Raw genomic sequence first — 21483 nt, 5'->3', positions numbered from 1 at the left:
GCCAAAGGCAAGGGAAGCAAGGGCAAAAATGAACTCTTGGGACTTCATCAAGATAAAAAGCTTTTGCATAGCAAAGGAAACAGTCAACAAAACCAAAAGACAACTGACAGAAGGGGAGAAGATATTTGCAAATGACATATCAGATAAAGGGCTAGTATCCAAAATCCATAAAGAACTTATCAAACTCAACACCCAAAGAACAAATGATCCAATCAAGCAATGGGCAGAAGACATGAACAGACATTTTTCCAAAGAAGACATCCAAATGGCCAACAGACACATGAAAAAGTGCTCCACATCGCTCGGCATCAGGAAAATACAAATCAAAACCTCAATGAGATACCACCTCACACCCGTCAGAATGGCTAAAATTAACAAGTCAGGGAACGACAGATGTTGGCGGGGATGTGGAGAAAGGGGAACCCTCCTACACTGTTGGTGGGAATGCAAGCTGGTGCAACCACTCTGGAAAACAGTATGGAGGTTCCTCAAACAGTTGAAAATAGAGCTACCATACGATCCAGCCATTGCACTACTGGGTATTTACCCCAAAGATACAAATGTAGTGATCCGAACGGGTACGTGCACCCTGATGTTTATAGCAGCAATGTCCGCAGTAGCCAAACTGTGGAAAGAGCCAAGATGTCCATCATCAGATGAATGGATAAAGAAGCAGTGCTATATATACACATTAGAATATTATGCAGTCATCAAAAGGAATGAGATCTTGCCATTTGCAACGACGTGGATGGAACTGGAGGGTATTATGCTGAGCAAAATAAGTCAATCAGAGAAAGACATGTATCATATCACCTCACTTATATGAGGAATTCTTAATCTCAGGAAACAAACTGAGGGTTGCTGGAGTGGTGGGAGGTGGGAGGGATGGGGTGGCTAGGTGATAGACACTGGGGAGGGTATGTGCTATGGTGAGCGCTGTGAAGTGTGCAAGACTGTTGAATCACAGATCTGTACCTCTGAAACAAATAATACATTATATGTTAAAAAAAGAAGATAGTAGGAAGGGTAAAATGAAGGGGGGGAAATCGGAGGGGGAGACGAACCATGAGAGACGATGGACTCTGAAAAACAAACTGAGGGTTCTAGAGGGAAGGGGGTTGGGGGATGGGTTAGCCTGGTGATGGGTATTAAAGAGGGCACGTTCTGCATGGAGCACTGGGTGTCATACGCAAATAATGAATCATGGAACACTATATCAAAAACTAAAGATGTAATGTATGGTGATTAACATAACATAATAAAATTTAAAAAAATAAAAATAATAATAATAAAAAAGACCAGGCACAGGTGTATGGGAATTTGGGAGGGGGGTCAGGTAAGAAGCATGAGCTGGGCAGAGGAGGAAGAGCATTTGAGTCCTAATGATTCACCTTCATACATTTACCCTTTCATTCACTTAAAAACTGGTTTTGGAGTTTATGCTCTATGCCAGGCACTGTTTTAGGATGTAGCAGTGAAGAAACAGACAGCACTCCCTGCCCTGCCAAAGCTAACAGGAATGTCCCGAGAGGGATGGTCAGAAACGTGTCTGGTAGGACAGGGAAGGTGCTAAGGGAACAAGAGGGAAGGGGGAGGAGGCAGGGCCCCTATGGAAGACTGGAACATGGAGACATTGAGCCATCCTCTACTGGGGAGACTGGGACTACTGGGTTCTCCTCCAGCAGGCTGGCCAGGGCTCATTCACATGGGAATAAGATTTCAAAAGAAAATGTAGAACAAAGCTTAGGCTTGGAGCTGGCTCCTAGGACATATTTCAAGCAAGTCGAGGACTGAGTTCAAGGGTGAGTGAGGGAAGATCTTTACCTCTTAGTTGGAGCATAAGTAAAGACATATTGTGTCATGGATACCGGGAGGGTTGAAGACTGTGGCCAGTTTTGTAGTCCTTCTAAAGTGGTTGCTATTGTAGGATCTAGGTGAGAGATGAGAATGGTTTCTCCAGGGCAGCAGTGGAGGTGATGGAAGTTACTGAATTCTGGATATAATTTAAAGGTAATGACTCAAAGGTGAGCATGAGTGCGATGGAAGAAGGTCTCAGTGATGAGAAAAGCTTTCAGCCTCCACAGTTCGAAAGTGAGAGTCACCAATTACCCAGAAGGGGGGAAGACGGCAGAGAAGAGTGGTTTGGAAGGAACAATTAGGAGCTCAGTTTTGCACACGTTAACTTTGAGATGCTTATTAAAAATCCAAGAGGAATGTTCAGTAGGAAGTAGACGGTGAGAGTATGGGCTTCAGGAGAGATTTCTCATCTGTTGGTATATTTAGGAGGCATTGTGTGTGGATAGCACTCAATGCCATGGTAGAGATCACAAGACAGGGAATGTTAATAAGACTGAGAGATCCAAGGGTGGCGCTAGGGCACTCCAGCAGGGAATGTCCTTTACTCTGAGTAAAGGACACTAGAATCAGTGACCAGAGAGCAAAATGGCTGATGACAGAACAGATATAGCATGCTCGATGGGGCAGGAGCACAGTTAGGCAAGAGGCAGAAGACAAAGCTGATGCAAGAGATTGAGGCCATCTTAGGAAAGCCTTGCATTCCGGGCGGAGGACGTGGGTTTGGTTGGAGGCAAAACTGTCATGATGATGTTTTAAGTACAGCAGAGTTTTCTTCCCTGTCCTCATGCCTGGAGACAGTCTAAAAACCCCAATTATTCCAAAAGTCTCCTGAGCAGACCTGTTGAGGACAGCGGGGATATCATAATGCATCATGGACCCAAATGTGACAACTCCAAGGATTCTTTGATTCTGGATTTAAAAGGATCTCTGGGCCTTGAGAGCTTGTTTGGAGGATCTCTGGGGTTAGCCTGGTGATGGGTATTAAGGAGGGCACATACTGCATGGAGCACTGGGTGTTATACAAAAACAATGAATCGTGGATCACTACATCAAAAACTAATGATGTATTGTATGGTGACTAATGTAACATAATAAAATAAAATTTAAAAAAATAAAATAAAAATAAAAGGATCTCTGATCATCAGCATAAAACTGATGGGCCAGGGTAATAAGCTGTAGTTGCTTGGCTCAAACTTCTGTTCCTGGAGGTCAGAAGCCATAGCATTGCCATAGTTGAACAGCACATGATTACATATGGAGGTTGGGTGGGGCGGGGGGGCCGGGGACAAGTCTTCCGCGGGGTTGCAGCTTTCTATTCTCTCCCTGGAAGCACAGGCAGGTGATATCCTGAGTTCCTCGGTAGAGCAGCTAAGGACTGGAGAAGCAAATTTGCAGAAAGGGACCGGTGATTTAATTTTATTCATCCTGTATCAAATTTCTGCGTCTTGCAGTTTGGGCACAACAGGAGGTGACACTGTTAACTGTTACTCTTTTCACTTCCCTTTTTTCCCCCTCACTGAACATAAACATATCATTACACAGTTACACTCCACTATATTTAGAGTTGATTTTTTAACTATCTATTAAATCAAACAGGGAATCTGGGCTGTTCTACCTGGAACCAGTGGGACTTCCTGGGAAGATGGACATGTTCACTGGGGGAGGATTAGACAAGAGTGAGAGCCACATTGCCAGCAACCATACACCCCCGGAACCTCCCTCCTGCTCTTCTCGGGAGGTAACAGCAGGCCACTCTCACTAGGACAGGGCCAGCATCCTACCCACAGACCACCCTGCAAGCCTCTTGTCCACCAGTGACACAGGCTTCTTCTCCTTCGCAAGGGAGAGATGGAAGGGACCCCAGAGCTGTCCATAGCATCTATTCCAAGCAGTGCACTCATCAAAAAAACATGATTTAAAGTAGCCCGAGATGCCAGGGACATGACGTGTTCTACAGAACATAGTTTTTATTGTTAAACAAATCTGGAAAGTGCTGTCTATTTATCTCCTTCTTAGAGTCTTGCAGTGCATATTGGCATTGTAGGGGTCAAGAACACTGCACTGAAGGAATGTTCCAGATGTCATCCATCCCAAGATTTTCCATCCTAGTTTACTATGGAATCTTCTCTTGCTGAGAATGCCTGTTAATGTTTATAGAACAATTACAGAACATACTTTAGAAGATACTACTACAACTCATACCAGTATGGTAGTTTGCAACATGCCAACTGTGCAGTATTGGTGACCTTATCAAAACAATGTGTATGAAGAGCCGGAGATGTTTTCTTCATCTTATGATCCGAGAAAATGAGAAATGGGAAGGTTGAGTGGCATCCAGACCCACAGAGATAACGGTGGTGGAACTCTGAATAAGAATGCAGCTCTCATGATGTCTATCCAGTCTTGCTTCCTTTCGGCAAAACAGCACACGCCTGATGGAAGATTGAGTGAGCATCAGGACTTGGTAATGGGCTGACTAGGTAGTGCTGATAAGGGGTGTAGCCAAGGACAGGAAAGTTGGGGGAAAAAGACTGGGAGGGCAGGGTTCATGCTAAAAAGTCACCAGCTGCCCCGTCTATATTTTTAATTCTTCTTTATGTCCTTTAATCAAATCTAACCACAACATGGTTAACATAAATATGGCCAAGTGGCCCAACAGGTCCCACACTTCCAGTTGGGCCACATCATTAATCATCAGTTATCTGCCAGCTTTGTCATGAGATATATTGTTATTTACTGTCTGAACATTTATTCATTTTCTCATTTGTCACTGAATATTCTTTCCAGTGTCTCACTCTGTCGTATTTTTTGCCTCTTCTAACCTAAAAATGAATGTTGGAAATCTCAGATCATAAGAAAGATCTAAGAAGATCTTCAGAAGTGAGGGACACTATCACTTACTTGGAAAGATGCCTTTACATTTGTACACCAAACTTTTTATGCAAGTTTCCGATCTAGAATAGAATTATGCCAAGTTGGTGAACTAGAAAGTCCTAAGTCCCAGATCCTCCATACTGTCTTAATGAAGAGAAAATGCCACACCTGGCATGGGTAAAGAGAAACAGGATAATAGTAAGAGTTTCTACAGGATGTTAAAGTATTGGGTCTAGGTTGTGCCATGATTATTAAATGAAGCCACAAATCCATTTTTGTGTGATGGTTTGCATGCCAAAATTTGCATGTTTTACGTACAGCTTAAATACCTAATGATTTCATTCTATTACTCCACATGTATCATTGAGTATTGATTTTGGGCCAAGTGCAGAGGATTCCGAAATGAATCCCTTCCTCCTTGTTTCTCACAGTCTGTCAGAGGAGCTTAACCTCTTTTTCACTAAGAATAATTAAGCACACATTAAATGTGTGCTCCAATCAATAAAACATAAAACAACATGATGGTTGGTCGTATAACTTAACAAATTTAGTTAATACAACTTCCCAGGGCGCCTGGGTGGCTCAGTTGGTTAAGCATCTGTCAGGTCATGATCCCAGGGTCCTGGGATCAAGCCCCAGGTCAGGCTCGCCGCTCATCAGGGAGCCTGCTTCTCCCTTTCCCTCTGCCGCTCCCCCTGCTTGTGGCGCTCTCTCTCTCTCAAATAAATAAATGCAATCTTTTTCTATTTTTTTTTATTTTTTTAAAGATTTTATTTATTTATTTGAGAGAGAGAGAATGAGAGAGAGCACGAGAGGGAAGAGGGTCAGAGGGAGAAGCAGACTCCCCGCTGAGCAGGGAGCCCGATGCGGGACTCGATCCCGGGACTCCAGGATCATGACCTGAGCTGAAGGCCGTCGCTTAACCAACTGAGCCACCCAGGCGCCCTGCAATCTTTTTTTAAAAAATTTTAAAAACCCCAACAACTTCCCAGTGCCTGTGTACAACATGACTCTATTGGATACTTTGCAGAATCCATCAACAGCATGCAGGCTCACTGCAGTCCCAAGGTTCTCAGTCTCCTTGGGGAGGGGAGCCATAAATTCATAAAACCAATACACAGAACAAATAAGAAACCTAAATTAAATAAAATGACAGTGGATATGAAATAGTCACAAAGGTCTAAAATTTGTTGCATAAGGTCCCAGAAAATAAATCTTCTAAGTTTGGTATGAAAGAGTTTCCTTTGCTGTAGTTTGGATTAGAAGTTTCTGTGAAAGAAGAACGGGGTCCTGAAGGATAAATATTTTGTGAATGGAAAGAGAAAGAGATTTTCCAGAAAACATTGTTCACAAAGACTTAGCGCTAAGAACTGTGAAAGACTGTTGAGGAACAGTAAGTAACTAGGGAGTGCCTGTTTTTCACAATGACATACAAAGCCCTAAAATTGTAGATGTCACTTAGTACCTCTCTTGTTTGTGTATTCTGCTTAGCAACACTGCCATTCTCTCTCCTAATATATCAGATTCATTCCTGCTTTGCACTGTGCCTTTGTCCGGAATCCCCTTCTCTCTGATGTTTTCCTAAGCTACTCTGTTTGGTCAGTTATATACCAGCTCATCAGAAGGACCTTCTCTGACCCAACAATGTGAAATAGCTATCACCTTTCACATTTCAACCTGCCTTCTATTACTAATTTAATTCTATTCATAGGACTCATCACAGTCTGATAGTTTTACCTTCTTTGCCTTGTTTGATTGATTGACTGAACCGCTGTTTCTCCCTGTTGAACTGCACAGCCCAATACAGTAAACAGTAGCCAGACCTGGCTATTTATAGTTAAATTTAAATTAAATAGAATTACTAGAATTACTAGAATGTAAAATTCTAGTCCTCAGTCCCAAAAGCCATATTTCATGTACACAAGAGTCACATTTGTTGAGTGATTATGAAATTGAAAAATTAAGATATATAACACTTCTATCACAGTGGAAAGTTCTATTGGACACTACTGCTCTTAATGTAAGTTCTTAGAGATCTCGGGACCTTGTTCTATAATACCCCCGTATCTCTAGTACCTAAAGAAAGACTGTGAAGTGGATATTTGTTGATTCAAAGAATGGACCAGTTTCCTAGAGCAAATGGATCATGTAGAATAGAAAATGGGAAGAAGCTGAATCTGTCACTTGATCCAGATATTGAAAGGACTCACATGGTTAAATAAGGATTTTCTACTCATGCTTAACAATCAGATGAGAGTCATTGAAAGTTTTTGAAATGAAGAATGACATGATTGAATATCTAGCTTAAAATGATTCTTGCAGCAGCATGATAGGAGGGACTGATGGCAAGAAGATCAGCTAGGAGGTTATGACACTGTAAAGACCCAAGATGACGAGGGACTGGACTGACTTTAACAAGGAAGAATCAATGAGGTTTGGTGCCCACGTTAGCCAGAAGAGGCTATGTCATGTAAAGATCACAAACAACTTCAGCATCTCTGTGACTTTATATAAAAAGAAATTTTTTTTTTACATGAAACATTGAATGTGGACTGGCAGTTAGTTCTGCTCCACATAGTCACTCAGGAACCCAGGCTCACAACTATCTAGAAGATATGACTCCCTTAGTCACTACAGCAGGGAAAGAGAGGTTGGCAATCACAGGGGGCTTTGCAATCCCTCACTGCTAAAGTGACACATGTTATTTCTGTGGAATATGATTAGCAAAAACTAATCACACGGCCCTGTCTGCAAGTATTTAGGAAATGTGGATGAGCAAAGAAATTTATCTATATATTTATTTCATGAATCTATCTGTCCACCATATTAGTAACGAGATTAGAGGAAATAGGGAAAGAGAGATGAGTCACAGACGTCTCTGAACTTCCCTACTCATATGCAACTTAAATCTATGTAAAAAAATAAATCTGTGTATAGTAGAATTCTTCTGACATCCAAAGAGAGTTCTATCCAATATAATGTAAGTGGTACCAAGCATAGCATTCTAGCAGATGATAGATAATGAAATGATAAATAATAATATATGAGTAACACTGATTATGTGTCAAGTACTAGGAAAACTGGAGTGAACACAGCCAACACTATCACTGCTCTGACTGAGCTTAGACCCTAGTGTATAAGACATGTAACAAATAACAAAGCCCATAAATTGCTAATTATAATCTTATGTGCTACAAAGAGAACATATAGGATTATACCATAAGAATAGTTTGTTATTTGTAATGTTAGTTAATAATCTTTTTTTTTTAATTTCTGCCTTGGTTCTTTTAATATTTCTTTAATTCATATTCCCTCCAAGAATTTAGACCACTCATCAGTTGAAAATAATAAGAAAAGAGAATTCCTTGTAAGGTAGGACTTTAGTGAGCAACTCAAATAATCTATTCATTTATTTAAAAAAAATTTCACTGGGATATTCTACCACTGAGTTTTGCTAAATCACCTAGTTTTTCTTTAAGTATCTAACTATTGTGTAGGGATCAGTACTTTGTCTTTGCACAATGCTAATGTTGATATTCCAAAATATGTTATAAATTGAGATATAACACATCATAAAGTATATGCTTCAAAAAGAAATAGAAGGATACCATATCAGCTCAAATTCTGTATGCCTCTCACCTTATCACCTTATCACTTCATGGTGCTTTCTAAGTGCCCTATGATTGATTACTGAATGAAAGCTGATATGTAGAGATAATTGTCAACTACGTATCTGACTCTAAGAATTAGGCAATGGCACTTCTCAATAACTCTGAATTGAGTTACTCTTCAAAGGTCAGAGTTGTCCCACTAAAGGTTCTTTGTGGCCTGGTTAACATGGGGATGACCATATTTCAATAATACATCTGTTGTCATGTTATTTGAGAAATAAGGATACGGGATAGGTATCACCAGTCCCAAAATGCTCCATCCTTCTGAGACCCAGCATATTTTCTGTCTCCTTCTTTTCCTTTTAAGTGCAGATATTTTCTGATCAACTAATTTCTGGCGAGTGTCATTGGAGTTCCAGAAATGGTCTTCTACTACTTAGTAGGTTCACGATTAAGAGGGCTGATACATAACTTACCTCCCAAAGAATATAAACCCAAATGGATAGTCCCATCTCTGCAAATGTTTCCCTTGTAAGATACAATAACCTCAAATACCCTGATTCCTCTCCTGAAACCCGCTGCCCTCTGCATTCTCTCCTATACTGGGCTAGAAAATTCCTCAGCCTTGTGTGACCCACAGCAATTGGAAGGGCATAACGTGAAAATTTCTCTTCTGCAACTGCAGAGGGGTAATAGACCCTCACAGCACCACTGGCATCCCTGTTTCCCATTCAGCATTGTCTCTCTTCCAGAAACAGGCACATTCAGACTCCGTGCTGGATTCAGCTTTCCAGCGCTCCTGAAAGAGTACAGTGCGGCCAGCATAGTGCTGAAGCTGCAACATCGGTTTGATGATACAGAATGCATTACACAGCAGTGGGGCCGTGTTTTGCTTTGACTGAAGTGCCAGTGACTCAGAGATGAGCTGTCTTTCTTTTTTTTCCCTCCCCCTATTTTAAAGACCTAAAGTATGGTGCATATAGCACTTTCTGGCCATGCTCTAACTGTAGCTTCCCCACCAGCGATTGCCCACAGGATAATGGAACTCTGCAATAATATTAGGGGAGTGTGGAAAATCTATGGCCAATTTAGTCACTCAAGCAGTGCTCAAAATCTCTGGGTTAGGGCTGCAATGGGAGATAACTTGCCATAAGATGAGCTGCCTGGAACTCTGCAAAATACATGCTTCAGTGCTTCCTGGAACAGTCCAGAGCTGTGCATGTACCACTCACAGGGGAGAAGGAAATGGGCAACACAGATGCCAAGAGCCACAGATTTTTGGTTTTCAGGATAATGACTGATTTGATGGCTGTTTTACTTATTTTTCAAACGTAATTTGGATACTGTGCACTCAAAATATCACCACCAAATACTCCTTTCATATGATAGAAAGCCATTCTTGGCCCTCTTGTGCTGAAGACTCCTTGTCTGTTTTGCCACAGAGAAGTTAAAAAGTAGAAAACTTCATACCTTTTCCAAAAAAAAAAATTGGCAGCATAAAATTTTATCAGGCACAAAACTTCGACAATCGAATTTTGATTCTCAAGGGTCATATGGGCTAGCCCATGTGGAGCTGCTATGTAATCAGTGGTTTCTGGCATTAAGTTTGCACATAGGAACACCTGGAGTTTGTGTACGGTAACCTATGTTGCCTGGTCAGAAGGAAAAATGGCCATCTCATCATCAAGCCAAATCAGTTCGGTCACCTCCACTAAACAGCAACGACAAAAATCTCTGACTTTCAATCCTGGAGGACAGACATCTGAATTATCTAAAATTCTTACATAGCAGTGATTATACTGTTTACCTCCCATGTCAGAGAACGACAAGTTTAGAGCACGGGAAGACTTCCGGATGATTAAAAATGCTGCTGGTATTTGTATAAAATTCATTTCTTCATTCACTTGTTAATGCCATACAAGTCAATGCTATCTCCACCTGCAATAGTAAACGAGACAGGTGCGCCCTCCTCTGAGGAAGCATATGATTTAAGGCGAAAGCCAAACAAGCAATTACCCGAAAGAGTGATGAATGGTATGTTTGGGGAAGTATGAGGCACGGTGGGAGCACAAGGCAGGCACGCCTCACGGGGCCCGGTGGGCACAGCAGAAGCGGGAGTAAAGTCACAGGTGAAGGGTAGCTGGACTGGAGCTCCTTCTCTCTCCCGGAGCCAAGTTTTTTCTGTGTCAGCTAAAGGTGAGCTTAAACAATGGCAGAGGCTACCGGCTTCTCTGAGGAACTGCTTCAGTGTGGCTCCCTCCTTCTTCCGTCCCTCGGTGTGCAGGGGCAGAAGCAAAGCTGGATAGAAGTGCCGTGTGGCCACAGCGTGGGGCCGGCGCACCCCTCGTTGGCTGCAGCGAAAGGAAGGACTCCCTCCAGGCTGCTCTGTGCCCCGTGTTGGAATCCTGTGGTGGGAGTGCCCGTCCTGGGAGTCCATGCGAGGGACTGCTGTGTCCTCCTTTGACCTTTCCCTTTAGCCACTTAGCTGGGTGACCTCTCAGTGTGGGATGGACCCGCCCAAGCCTCAGCCCAGGCGGGCGTCTGGGTCTAGGTGGCCTGTCCGCCCTCAGTGAAGACACTCCATCCACCCAGGTGCTTTTGGAAGGGGGCTTAGGCCCCAATCTTGACGGACAAATCACTTGTAATATTAGAGGGGATTTTCCTCTTTCTTCCAAGCAACACATCTACAATCTAATTTAACAATGTTAGGTCAACACTTTGCCCTGATTCTTAGGTGTTTAATCAAAGTGAACTTACCCTGCTTCTGTATGCTAACCATACATAAAAGATGCTGCTTCAGAATCTTCCTTCAGACTCTGCGGGCTCCTAAACACGATTCCCCCTGGACTCCCGGGGACAGAGGCAGGCCTCCCAGGGACAGAGGCAGGCCTCCCACTCTGCTGTAGGTGATGGGGAGCAGGTGTAGGAAGGAGACCCCTGGGAAGAAAGTCTGCCCCCCAAACTGTCGGGCAACAGACAGCATGAGCCAAGAGTGGAATTTGGTGTAGCACGGCTGTTCCTAACCGTGGGAAGAGAGAGGAGAGAGATGATGGTGAGGCAGGGGTCCTACCAGGGAGAGCACGTTGGCTCACTTACGATAAGGACGACAGAAAGACAGCCTGTTTTCACGAGGGGGTAGATTTCTGTTCGGGGGGGCGGGGATCTGTTCTCATCCAACAGCCATACAAATATAAGGAGGGTTTTTTATTGCCGTTTTACAGATCTCTGCCCCAGGTCATGGACCTCGGGAGTGACCGCTGAGGGACAGATCAGGTTTTCTCATTCCCAGACCACTGCAAGCATCCCACTCACCTCACACGCATACCACCAAACCAACTATTTCCAATTCATAAACCCTTCCTAATCAACTTCAGAAGGGCTGTATGGAGAGCGTCGTTCCTCAGCTGCCAACAATGGCATCATCCTATAAAACGATGCCGATGTTTTCCCTTCGATGACGGTGCTACTGTTGTTTATTTAGGCTGAAAGCAGCTTGGCCGCTTTCTGATCTTTTCCTACATCGATTAGGTAAATTTTTAATTGTAAGACAACTGGGATAATATAGCAGATGCCAGAGTATTAGGTATAATCCCAAACCCAAACCTGATCTTTTTCTCTTTTTGAAGTTTGATCATAAAAGTAACTTATGGTAAAGAGTTAATAGACATTCCTTTTTGGAGTAACTTTATTTTGTTGAGGAAAAAATCAGTTAAATTTAAAATTCTGTGGAGAAAATTCACTTATTATGGAAAGAAGAAATCTGCTGAACCACCCAAAAATAACTCAGGCAGCGAACATTCCTCAGCTTGCTTACAGTATTGATATATTTCGTTTACTACTTTGATTCCATCTGCTAGATATACCTGGTTTCAGATGGGGTGGTATTTGCTAGCTGAATTAATGAAGAATACAGGATCTTTAGAAAAAAAATAACCAATTTGATGCATTAGTTAGCCCAAGTTATCATATATATCAGTGTGCCCTTAATGTCGCTTTAAATCATAAAATACATAATTAAAATACATCCATCAATGCAGAGTTCTTAGCACAGATCAGTCCCATATTGCTTCACATCATCTGATGAAAAAAATATGGATTTTTAAGGATGACTTTTATTTCATAAGCTAAACAAAATTAAAGGACACCAAGTTTGGACTTGATAGAAACAAAATAATTTCCTAGTAAATAATCTAGGCTTGTTCTTTATTCTTTATTCATAGTACATGATAATAAGAAATAGATAATGCTTTTGAGTGCTTTTATGGATTTTAGGAGCTCTTCTCATGCAAAATCTCTGTTAAGCCTGTAAGTGTTGTCTTAATCTCCTTGGGAGATAGGGACCTGAATTAGACAGTCTCTTTGTTGGAAAGTGGTAAGGACTGGGTTAGGCACTGAGTTTAAGGGACCCAAATCTGAAGGGTGCAGTTGGGGACCTCAGGCGAGTGGATGAATTCAAGTGTGAGTACTGTGGTCTGTACGTTGGAGACAGCAATATCTATCTCATAGGATCACTGCCAGGGTTAATTTTGTTAAATGTATATAATGTTCCCAACACATTTTACTCACTCTCACGGTGACCCGTAAAGATGTACGGAGAGTAGGGGGCTAAGCCCTTAGGGGCAGGAACCAGTTGGGATGGGGCATTATCCTCAGTTTGTGCAAATGAAGAGACTCTGTTTTTATGCAATTGTGTGCATGGGTATGGGTAGGAGAGAGTTTAGGAAAGGGGCTGCTGCAGCCCTTTCTGGCCTCTTCCCTCTGAACTATATGGCTCCTGAACCCAGAGAGTTACAGTAGAGTAGTATGATCATCTTTATACAAACTTAAATTTCTTTTTATAAGGTCAGTCTTTCCATGTCACCATGTTGGACTGATTGAAAAGGAACCAGTTTTGAGGTGAGCAGCCTTGATTCATGGAGTTTACATAGGACAAATCAGGGTGGAAGCAACCTGTACTTGATGGGAGAAGGAGAGATTCAGAGCATCACGTGGAAGAAGATCACGAAGCATCTGACATCCTTAAAAACGTGTAAGATCTCTCGTGACACAGTTCATGGCAACTTGCAACATGAACACTTCAGAGGCAGGAAAAGCAGTCCGCTCTCCCGAGGACAGAGGAAGCAGCAATTACAGCAGGGAAAACTGTGAGTTACAATCTTATTCACATTTACTTTCAACAAATAACAACATGAATACTAATATTCCTATTATAGTTAGAGCATAGCAACAGGGGAAGTTGGGATAGACACAGGAGAGCCACATCTGAGAGGCCCTTACTCGGAGAAGGAATGGAGTGGAATGGAATGGAATGGAGTGGAATGGAATGGAATGGAATGGAATGGAACGGAACCGAACGGAATGGAACGGAGTGGAGTGGAATGGAATGGAGTGGAGTGGAGTGGAATGGAATGGAATGGAGTGCCCAAACCATCTTTGAACCAAGGACGAAGTGTGTCCTGTCTGCAACAGTTCTAAAACGTGTGCGTACGTAGGACACGCCTGGGTCCTGGCCCAGATCTTGACCCCTAGGATCTGCCTACCTCGCCAACCTGACAGGGCTGCTGAGGCAGCAAGCGAATCCCTCATGGGAGCAGATGTAAGACATTGTGTTGAGTGCAGTATGGCATCAACAGAAGCCAGTAGTACTGTGCCTCTTTGGAATCGAGCAAAATAAACTGAATTGGCATGCAGGAGAGGGCACTGAAATTGGGAACGCTCCTGGATCCATCCACTCATCCCTTTACTTATTCATTGACTTTTTCTTCAATAAGTATTTCCTGAGTGTATTCTTGTTGCTTCACAAACTGGCCTCTGCACACGGAGGCCAGGGAGAGACTGAAAAAGGAGGTGAGGCCACTGCAGGCCGGTCGCTGGTGGGTATGATAAGCAAGGGAGCTTACAGGCTTGTCCTGGGTACCACAAGACAAGATCTCTGTGCTTGCCAGAATCTTAGACGTTTACAGAGACGCTCCAACATGGTTCAGGCACGACTACCATCCAGATGGTCTCGACACCACGTGTCTCCTCAAGGCTGTGTCCTTGAAGACGCCTCCAGGCTGTCGGAATGGTGGGCAGAGCGCACATTGGAAGGACAGGGGCGGGGGTGAGGAGCCTCCGAGGGCCAGAGCGTAGCTCCAGGTCTAACTGGCAGTCATGTCTTCTTGTTGTGAACTCTGGATTTTAAGTGAGGGAGGAAGCTCTTGGAGGGTCTTCAGTGGAAGAACAATGGCATCTAATTATATTATAAAAGGTGCCTCTGGCTGCTGGCTCACTGCCAGTGGAAGGAGGCTGAGGACAGCTAAAGCCCAGAGGTCAGCAAGGAGCTCCTTACAATACTCCCCAGGAGCCTGACGGTATCGGAAGCAGGGTGAGGGCTGCACGGATGGTGAGACCCTGCAGAGTCTAGGATGTCTAGAGTTGTTGACCCTAGCCTTTGGGTCTGCTTTGAAGGCATCCACTCTCACTCAAATCAACACATGTGCATGGTGTGTGCAGGGCTCTCTACCCTACCCTCTTGGGACATCCTGAGTGGCCACTGAGATTTGCATATCAGCTGGGAACCAAGGAGCCATGGGAATATCTCATGACATAGCACATGAACCTCAGAGGTAGAATTTGATCATTTGGACACTGACTTTTAGGCTCAGACATCACTGATTTTTCCAGAGAAAGAGAGAGAGTGCTCACACGTGTGATAATGGTCCCTTCTCCTAATAACAAAGTGTAACTCACAGCCACTGATTTTCAAAGATTGACTTTATTATCTCTTTTTAGAGGTGAGAAAATTGGAAGCTCAGTGACTTTAACACTTTGTCCAAGGTTTTAAAGCCAAAAACTAAAATTGCAGGCATAGCCTTCACAGGCCTGTCTTGAAACAGACTTCATGGTCTTCGAACAATATTGTGCCGCCTTAATACTCTTGATTGTCATTTAACTAGTACATCTCAGTTTTTTAATAACATGGGGGTTTTTCTGTTATTTTTTATGAGAAAAATTTTAGATGAATATTTTAAACAAACATTGGTAGCAGATACTCTAGGGTGACTCACTTAACATCCATTCTTATTCATCACCCCTCCACCTTCCTTTTTTAGAGACAGAGGGAAGTCTGCTGTTTAATTTTTATGTCGTTTTGAGCGGACAGTAGCTATGGAAGACAATTGTGTCCAATGAACTATATGTGGATATCTGCTGGGAAAGTCTCCCCTTTGTAAATAAAATGCAAAGTCTTGCAAAAAGAAGGCTTTTGTTTATTTATTCTTATTTATTTATTTATTTATTTATTTATTTATTTATTTATGAGAAAGAATGAGAGCAAGGTGGCTGGGGGAGGGGCAGAGGAAGAGGGAGAGAGAATCGTAAGCAGGCTCCACACCCAGCGCAGAGCCTGAGATCATGACTTGAGCCAAAATCAAGAGTCAGATGCTTAACCAACTGAGCCACCCAGGCGCCCCCATACAAAAAGAAGGTTTTTAAAACATTTCTGTTCTACGTCTGATGCCTAGAGATATAGCAGCCATCTCACGACCAGGACAAAACACACAGTCATCATGAAAGCACAGAAAGAAACTGGGAATCTGTTATTTTGCTGTTTGGTTGTTCACAGTGAGATCTTTAATATCATGAGTCTTATCTACCTCTAAGTGAGGAAGATAATCCCTTTACATATTTAGGACAGTTTGTCAGGAGTGATCACGCATGTAACTGATTTACACTACAACCTGCTAAACTGATGTGTTTCTTCCATTTTTCTATATTTTATAGTCTTAAAAATAACCTTAGCGCTCAAGCAATGCTTGAGATCACATAGTTTGACAGTTGAGGAGACCAGGCTCAGAGAGAAGAGGCTTGAACAAGCAAACACAAAAGTTCTGGTGGCAGGCTTTCTGACACCAGGCTCAGTATTTGTGTCGCCAAATCCAATCATTACGTCCATCTGAGAATTCAGTCCTGAGCTTCCTCTCCTCTTCCTCTTCCTAGAGCCGCCGCCTGCCTGGGGGATCGTTAGTGATGCTGCTGCTGCTGTTGTCCGTGGCGATTCAGGCAGCCAGAGCTGGGGGCCCCGTGGGGCAGGAAGCTGCTGACCATGCCAGGCACCCACAGCGCGTCCCCCCCACAGCGCCAACACGAGGGTGACGTGCAGTGAGCTGACTATGGGATGCAGATGAAGAAAAGTGCATTTCTGTGACTTTTAACCTCATGTGATTACAAAAGGAATATTGAGATTTCCTAAGTGGCTATTTGCTAGTGGGGTTGTTAACTTTCCTAGGAACAGTGTAAAACCTGCCACGTAAGGAATCGCTAAAGGATGCAAAAGCAAATAAAGCACTGGATTCAGAAGGGGGGGTTGCTGTGTGTGTGAGACTCTGCAGCTCAGGGATGACAGAGAGAGGAAGTCACCATGAGGAAAAGAGGAACAACGGAGAATGGAAATAATTCAGAGGAACCGACCAAGGTGGCGTGGAGTAGAGGGGTCATTGTCGCCCCCTATTATTTGGTGTCAGTCCAGGAGAAGGATGTTCGTTCCTGCCCGTGCTGTGTGGCTCGCAGCGCTGCCCCACTCCTGACTGGGGCTGGAGCAGGAGGGGAGGCGATGTGCCCCAGTCCCCAGCAGGTGCATTAGCTCGGACTCTTTTCCTCTTCCACGAGCATGACAGACACTGCTCCTCATCATCCAGGGATGGGTTTGGGAGCATGACACCGAGCAGGGCTGCAGAGCCCAGACTGGAACCTGAGCACGAGAGGAGCCTGGTTGGTACATGCAGCAGAGGCTTGGGGCAGGGGTGTTTGTTATCGAAATTCCCCAAACCACAACATATCGAGATATTTCAGATCCTTTTATTAATATCGTCCAATAACACAGTAGAAGTAGAGGCCCACGAAGACATTCCAGTTAGAATAAATGAGTTGGCGTCGCAGGCAACTGCACCCCCCTGGAGTCGGTGACCCAGGAGGCAAGAGATGCTCTGGGATCGTGGAGCCAGAGGCCCACTTCCCGATGAATAGCTGTTCCTTTTATTTCTCTATTTCCACCATGTTTCCATCCCTTTCCCTTTCTCTCCCAATCTGCCCCTAAATATAAAGTGGAATAATATCCCTGAAGCAGCAATGCAGAGAAGATAAAAGTAAATCACTCCTGCAAAGCACAGGAGCTGTTCCGAAGAAAGTCTGTATAAATACTGGCTCTAATTATAACATTAATATGGCTGGGACCACGAAGGCAGAGACAACCGACATATGGCGAAAGTTGCAGGCCCCAGAACTGCAAAGGAGAAATGCGTGCTGAAAGAGAAAGCAGGTTGCCTAGGGAAACAAGGCCATCCTGCAGAGCCTGCACCCAGAAAGTTTCTTCGGAGCTGCAGGGCGCCAGGTCCCTGAAGACAGTGAGCAGGACAAACCTCCAGGGGCTGAGGCCATCCGGGTGGGACTCGGAAAATTCTAGTCCCGTTTGCTGATTCACCATACACCATGTGCCAGACACCGAGGACAGTAACGGGGAAATGAGCGAGACATGGTTTCCCCTCCAGGCATATAGAGACACTTGAAAGAGAAGGATAATTAAGCCAGTGTCTCAGCATGATGTGACGGGTGGGGTTAAGGAGACTGTGCTGGGGGCACCTGGAGGGAGCGTCTACGCAGAAAGGGTTGCTCAGAGAGGGCGTCCCGAGGCGTGATCGATAGTATGACACAGAAAGGGTGGGGGACGCTGAGTCAAGCTTCCCTTTCTCCTCTCAAGTCTCCCCCAGGTCAGAATCTAGCTGGGGCTGCTGGGAGAGCAGGGGCAGCACCACACACAATGTTGGGCCCCTGGCCTGGAGCCCCTTCTCTGCCCAACAAGCGTGTGGCTTTCCTGGTCTTGAGAGGCGCCTGCAGCTTTTCCGGAGCCTAGATGAGGTCTGAGCAAGAGAACCTCTGGGCTCTTCTCCAAAGCCACATGGCTTCCCTTTCCCTGGGGTTCTGGAAAACCTTAGGAGGCTTCTTCCTGGAGAAGCACATAGCTCCGGGGCTGCTCTGCACCCCGGCAGAGAGCCTGTGGTGGGGGCGACGGGGGCACAGGGGTGACTGAGGCTCTATTTCGTGGCTTTTCTCCTTTGAGATACTTTTGTTCACCATTTGGTCCTGGTTCATTATCCAGGCCAAGACTTGCACACAAGAAATAAAGTTTCACATTTAAGCAATTAAATACCATTTTGGGTCTTTGAAGATAGAAAATTGTTTTAAAATTATTCTATTCGAGGTTGTAAAGGTGGAAGGAAATTAGCACTTTCATACACATCAGAAGGGAATAAAAATTGTACGTGTTCTGGAAAAACCAGTGTGTGTGCATGTGTGTACATATTTTGAGAATTTACATACTATAACCAAGGAATTCCACTTCCGGTAATCAATGACAATGGAATGGGACGTTGGCAAATGGGTGTGTTCTAGGTTGCGAAGAGTCACTAGATGGTGCGTGAGACGAAAAAGCAGAGCCCACCTGCGCCCGTGCTCATCAATGGAGGGACGAGTAAACATGTCACAGCATATTCATAGCAGCGCAGACAATTTAAACTTTATTTTAAAAAATTCCGTGGAAATTTCAGAAATTGCAAAAATATCATGTGGAGGGAAATGCAAACAGCAAAATCTTTGAGACCGTGTATCTGGGATAACTGTACCATGATGGTAATAACGATGTCCTAGGACTGTAAGACTAAATGCAATTTCCATTCTCTTCTTTGTGTATTTCTCAACTTGCAACTTTCTTACAATGAGCCTGTGTGATTAACAAGTCATTTTAAAAAGCATTATGGAGAAAACTAGAATAGAAACCCTCCAAACCTTGCGGGGTTGGTCTCCGGAGGGGATGGATGGTGGCCACCTGGAAATTGGAAGATATTTCCAGCACACCAACCAACAGCTGCGTGTACACACACACACACACACACACACACACACACACACACACACACACTGTTTAAGTCTTCTTTCTTCAAAAAACTTGAGGTGAACTGATAAGGATTTATACCAAAAAAAAAAAAAAAAGGAAGAAGCTATAAGCAAAGCCTTGGAAAATACAAAGTGGAAGGGAATCTAGCACATAAATATTCAGGCTGTGAAACCCATACAATCATTTCTGTTGAACTGCAAGTTTAGTTCTGAGCTTCCTCTTAACCAAACCAAAAAGCAGACTCATTTGGTCTTTTAGTAGGCACGAGAAGTCGTTGCTTGTTCCTGGTTAGTATCGGGTCTGAGAATAGCACATGCTAACAGGGATATGCTTGCCTTCCTTGATCACTTTGGTCATAACAAATAACATCACACCTTGGTTTTACCTCTTCACTTGGCTTACTTTCTGGAAACCCAGAGCCACCTCTGGGGCAAGCTGCTTACACCAGTTGTACTGTTAGAGGCTCACTTGTCTTCAGGCCTTTCTGTGCACCCTCCCCTGCACGCCCCACCCCTGCACACATGCACACACGCACACACGCACACACGGGCGTCCTGAGCTGAAGGGCTCTCTGGCTAAGCTCCCTCAGCCATCAGCTGCTGTTTATTTCTTCGCCTCCTCATTTGGCTCCTGGGAGGATGTTTCAGCAGACTTTTTAGAGAAAGAGAAAAAAATACAATAGCTCATTAAGCTAATGACCCTTAGCCAGGCGGGCTGTGAGCGAACAGAGGCAGGGACAATTGCGAAGAAGCTTTCCACTGCGCAATTTCCTACATAAAGTATTCTTTTTCCCCTCTGCTTTTATCTGTCTAGCTAAGGAGCACGTAGGAGGATGCTGCTACCTGCATTTTGGGGGAGGAGTTTTAGGTTCTGCTTGTCTTCAGAGGAGAAGGGACCATGCCCTGGAATACAACTTCAGTGAAGAGATTAATAATAGTAACAATACCTACCTAATATGTTTGAATGCTTTAAATTTAGAGATCAGATCTGTACCCTGGACTCACTCGGTCCTCAATCCGTCTTTGAAGGGCTGGCGTTGTGTTCTTTCTAGAAAATGGGGAGTTTGCAAAAGATAAGGAATTGAATGAAGATCTGGCTTCCAGTTAAAGACTTAGGTTCATACCAGGCATCAGGATTTCACCCAATGCATTTTCCCCTATGCCTTTTCAGCCTAACTCGGTGACTTTACCATGAGCATTTGGTTTTTGTCTATTTTGCTGTACGTTTACAGACAGATCCACTTCTCATCTCCCCCACTCTTCACCAGTGGTCCCCACTGTCTTGCCCCACTGAGCCTTTTTCTCCGGACATCTTTTTCTCATTCTAACAAGATAGTTATGGGTTTATGAGAAAACATGGCTTATGAGCACAAATCCGGTGTTCATGCGTCCAGAAGCATTCCTCCACTGCCCTGGCTTGGATTTTCTTGTCCACTTTTATGAAGTAAGGAGGAAGCGGTGGTATTGGTCACCCAGCCTTCATTGGAAGACATTTCCAGCACACGGACCAGCATGTGCGCGTACACACACACACACACACACACACACACACACACACACTGTTTAAGTCTTCTTTCTTCAAAAAATTTGAGATGAACTGATAAGGATTTATACCAAAAAAAAAAAAAAAAACGGAAGAGGCTATAAGCAAAGCCTTGGAAAATACAAAGTGGAAGGGAATCTAGCGCATAAATATTCAGGCTGTGAAGCCCATACAATCATTTCTGTTGAACTGCAAGTTTAGTTCTGAGCTCCCTCTTAGCCAACCCAAAAATAGGAAATATGTTCATTATATTAATCACTTTCTCATAATGAGGGCTCTTTATTGAATGCGTGCTACAGGCGAGGTTCTGTTCTGGGCGCTTCACATGACCTAACTCACTGGATCCCTTACAACCCCCAAAATAGGCCCAGTGACCACTGTACAGAGATGTGCAAACTGAGGCAGCACGAGGACACAGAGTAAGGAAGAGCCGATGGCACTGACACTGGAGGTGAGCCCTCGCTTCTGAGCAAACAGGAGAATGAGAACAACAAAAATGTCACTTCGTCAGGAAAAACAACACATTTTCTGGCATAGGTATTTGAAAAAAAAAAACATACTCTAACTTGCTTCTTTCTATAGAGCAAACAAAATCTCACAGTGATGTGTCCTCAGCTGCAGGTCCAGCATAGTCCCCTCTCGGAAGCTGGGGACATTTTAGTGCTTGCC

This window comes from Callorhinus ursinus, unplaced genomic scaffold, assembly GCF_003265705.2.
Source record: "Callorhinus ursinus isolate GAN/ISIS: 27379988/994484 unplaced genomic scaffold, GSC_fseal_2.0 scaffold10, whole genome shotgun sequence".
Classification (NCBI taxonomy): Eukaryota; Metazoa; Chordata; class Mammalia; order Carnivora; family Otariidae; genus Callorhinus; species Callorhinus ursinus.
This window is presented reverse-complemented; position numbering follows the sequence as displayed.